We start from the raw sequence: 4632 nt of genomic DNA, 5'->3' as shown, positions 1-4632 counted from the left end.
GAGGTCCCAAAGGTCCCTCCACCCTCACCCGTGAGGGAGTTTCCCAGTGTGAGGCAAAATTTCCTCCTATACACCTCGCTCCCTTAGGAGCAAGTCCTGTCCCAATTCCTTTGTCTCTATTATTTTTCTTATTTCTTTTTCCCAATCCCTCTATTTGGAGATTACTTGCCTTTTTTGAAGTCTGAGGTCTTCTGTCAGCATTCAGTAAGTGTTATGTAGGAGCTGCTTCACAGGCAGATGTATTTTTGATGTATTTGTGGGGAGCAAGGTGACCTCCATATCTTACTCCTTCACCATCTTGAGAGTATCTCCCTACATCGGATACAAGTTATCATTTGTAAGCCTCATGGTAATCACAAAGCAAAAACCCATAGTAAATACACACAAAATAAAGAGAAATGAATATAAGCATAACACTAAAGAATGTCATCAAATCACAAAGAAAGAGCAAGAGAAGGGGAAAGCAAAAAAGAGGAACTACCAAAAATACCCAGAAAACAATTAACAAAATGTCAATAAGCACAAACCTTTATACAGTAACTTTAAAAATAAATGGACTAAATTCCTCAATCAAGAGAAATTAATCAATAACTATACAAAAACCATCTATATGCTACCTACAAAAGGCTCACTTTAGATATAAGAAAAACAGACTTAAAGTAAAGGGATGGAAAAAGATGTTCCATATCCCACTTCTCCAACCTCCAGTCACTACCTCTTCTTGTCTGTTCATTTGATGCCAAACCCCATATCCCAGCTGTTGTATTGCACTACTATACTTTTCAAAGGACTGTTCTGTAACATTTTTTGTCCGTTTTCACTCCAATCCCAAAGAAAGACAATGCCCATGTTCAAACTAGCACACAGTTGCACTCATCTCCCATGCTAGCAAAGTAGTGCTCAAAATTCTCCAAGCCAGACTTCAACAGTACATGAACGGAGAACTTCCAGATGTTCAAGATGGATTTACAAAAGGCAGAGGAACCAGAGATCAAATTGCCAACATCCCTTGGATCATTGAAAAAGCAAGAGAATTCCAGAAAAACATCTACTTCTGCTTCATTGATTACACAAAACTCTTTTACTGTGTAGCTCACAACAAACTGGAAAATTCTTCAAGAGATGGAATCACCAGACCTCCCTGCTGAGAAATCTGTATGCAGGTCAAGAAGCAACAGTTAGAACCAGACATGGAACAATAAACTGATTCCAAATTGGGAAAGGAGTATATCAGGGCTGTTTATTGTCACTCTGCTTATCTAACTTATATGCAGAGTACATCATGTGAAATATCAGGCTGGATGAAGCACAAGCTGGAATCAAGATCACCAGGAGAAGTATCAATAACCTCAGATAGGCAGATGACACCACCTTTATGGCAGAAAGTAAAGAGGAACTAAAGAGCCTCTTGATGAAAGTGAAAGAGGAGAGTAAAAAATCTGGCTTAAAGTTCAACATTCAAAAAACTAAGATCATGGCATCTTGTCCCATCATTTCATGGCAAATAGATGAAGAAACAATGGAAACAGTGACAGACTTTATTTTCTTGTTTGAGAAGACTTTTGAGAGTTCCTTGGAATATCAAACCAAGGAGATCAAACCAGCCAATCCTAAAGGAAATCAGTCCTGAATATGCATTGGGAGAACTGATGCTGAAACTGAAACTCTAATACTTTGGCCTCCTGATGCAAAGGTCTGATTCACTGGGAAAGACACATGTTGGGAAAGATTGAAGGCAAGAGGAAAAGGGGACGACAGAGCATAAAATGATTGGATGGCACCACCATCTCGATGGACTTGAGTTTGAGCAAGCTCCGGGACTGGTGATGGACAGGGAAGCCTCGCATGCTGTAGTCCGTGGGGTTGCAAATAGTTGGACATGACTGAGCAACTGAACTGAACTGTACTGTACTGTAAAGTTAAAAGTATTTTATTTATTTTTGAGTTTGTTGTTTTTATGTATTATTTGTTTGAAAAGTATTATAAACTTATTATAGTATAGTACTATATAGCTGATTGTGCTAATTACATATCTAGACTAACTTTGTTGGACTTACAAACTGGACTTATAAACTCATTCTTGGAATGGAACTCATTTGTATGTAGGGGATTTACTGTACCCTCAAATTTGTTCTATGAGGCCACCATTATGATAAAGAAGTTTCAAGAAAGAAAAACTACAGACCAATCTCTTTTTAACATATATACAAAACTTGTCAACAAAATATTATCAAAGAATATCAACAAACTATAACAATACATACACAACATGAGTAAGTTGGATCTACTCCAGGAATGCAAGGCTATTTTGGTGTTTGAAAAAACAGTCTAATATATGATTTATTATCATTTAATCAGACCAATAGATACAGAAAAGTCATTTGACACAGCCAATACCCATTTACCATAAGAATCCTCAGCAAACTAGGAATAGAGGGGAAACTTCACAATTTGATTAAAAATATCTCCAAAGTCACTGAAATTAACTCACACTCAACTGTGATAAAATTTATGCTTTTCCCCTAAGATCATGAACAAGGAAACTTCTCTTACCACTTCAGTTCTACATCATACTGGAAATCCTAGTGTGATAGTCTATGGGCTGCCATAATCAACAGAAGTTGACTTTCTCAAAGTTCTGGGAGCTGGAAGTCTGAGATCAGGATACCAACATAGTCAGGTTTGGGGGAGGGTCCTTTTCCTTGCTTGCAAGTGGTCAAATACTTCTTGTGTGTCTGATCAAATTCCCCCTGGTGTCACTTCTTCTAAGGACACTTTTTTCTATAATATCATTGCTGTTGTTCAGTCACTAAGTCATGTCTGACTCTCTGCAACCTCATGAACATGCCAGGTTTCCCTGTCCTTCACTATCTTCGAATTTGCTCAGACTCACATCCATTGAGCCAGTGATGCCATCCAACCATCTTACCCACTGTTGCCTACTTCTCCTTTTGCCCTAGGTCCTTCCTAGTATCAAGGTCTTTCCCAGTGAGTCAGCTCTTTGCATCAGGTGGCCAAAGTATTGGAGCTTTAGCTTTAGCATCAGTCTTTCCAATGACTGTTCAAAGTTGATTTCCTTTAGGATTGACTTTTTTTGATCTCCTTTCTATCTAAGGGATTCTCAAGAGTTTTCTCAAGCACCACAATTCAAAAGCATCAATTCTTCAACACTCAGCCTTTTTTTATGGTTCAACTCTCACATTTGAAACTGTTTCCACTTTTTCCCCACCTATCTTCAAAGAAGTCATGGGACCAGATACCAGGATCTTAGTTTTTTTAATGTTGAGTTTTAAGCAAGCTTTTTCAGTCTCCTCTGTCACTCTCAAGAGACTCTTTAGTTCCTCTTCACTTTCTCCATTAAAGTGGTAATATCTGCATATGTGAGGACTTTGATATTTCTCCTGGCAAACTTGATTCCAGCTTGTTACTTCATCCCCTGGAATTTCACAAGATGTACCCTGCAAAGGAGTTAAATAAGTAGGATGACAATATACTGCCTTGAAATACTCCTTTCCCAATTTAGAACCAGTCTGTTGTTCCATGTAAGGTTATAACTGTTCCTTCTTGTCATGCATACAGGCCTCTCCGGAGACAGATAGGGTAGCCTGGGATTCACATCTCTTTAAGAATTCAGTTTGTTGTGATCCACATTCAATGGCTTGAGCATAGCAATGAAACAGAAGTAGGTGTTTTCTTCTGGAATGCCCTTGCTTTTTCTATGACTCAACAGATGTTAGCAATTTGTACTCTCATTCCTCTGCCTTTTCTATATCCAGCTTGTACATCTGGTTGGTTCATGTACTCCTGAAGCCTAGCTTGAAGGATTTTGAATATAACCTTGATAGTGTGTGAAATGAGTGTGACTGTATGATAGTTTGAACATTCTTTGGCATTGCCTTCCTTTGACATTGGAATGATAACTGACCTTTTTTTTCCAGTTCTGTGGTCATGAATTTTCCAAATTTGCTGACATATTGAGTACAACACTTTAACAGCATCATCCATTACTATTTGAAATAGCTTAGCTGAAATTCCATCACCTACAATAGCTTTGTTCATAGTAATGCTTCCTAAGGTCCACTTGATTTAACACTCCAGGATGTCTGGCTCTAGGTGAGTGATCACACCATCCTAATCATCAGGTTATTATCATCAGTAAGTTCAGTTGCTCAGTCATGTCTGACTCTTTGTGACCCCATGAACTGCAGCACGCCAGGCCTCTCTGTCCATCACCAACTCCCAGAGCTTGCTCAAACTCATGTCCATTGAGTTGGTGATGCCATCCAAGCGTCTCATCCTCTGTCGTCCCCTTCTCCTCTGCCTTAATCTTTCCCAGCATCAGGTCTTTTCCAAAGAGTCAGTCCTTCACATCAGGCCATTAAAGCCTTTTCTAATATAGTTTTTCTGTGTATTCTTGCCATCCATTCTTAATCCCTTCTGCTTCTGTTAGGTCCTTGCCATAATCTCTATAGTATTAGGGATCCACTTAACCTTAATTACGTGATCTTAATTATTTCCATAGAGGTCCCATTTCAATATAGTTAAAGCAGGGGGTTAGAAGTTCATTATACAATTTTTTTTTTATTTACAAGCTCTACAATTTTACAGTAGTTTATTCTGTACAATGAAGTG

The sequence above is a fragment of the Bison bison genome, unplaced genomic scaffold (genome assembly GCF_000754665.1).
Source record: "Bison bison bison isolate TAMUID 2011002044 unplaced genomic scaffold, Bison_UMD1.0 scf7180017864088, whole genome shotgun sequence".
NCBI classification, from domain to species: Eukaryota; Metazoa; Chordata; class Mammalia; order Artiodactyla; family Bovidae; genus Bison; species Bison bison.
The sequence above is the reverse complement of the archived record's forward strand: the minus strand, read 5'-3'. Positions refer to the sequence as shown.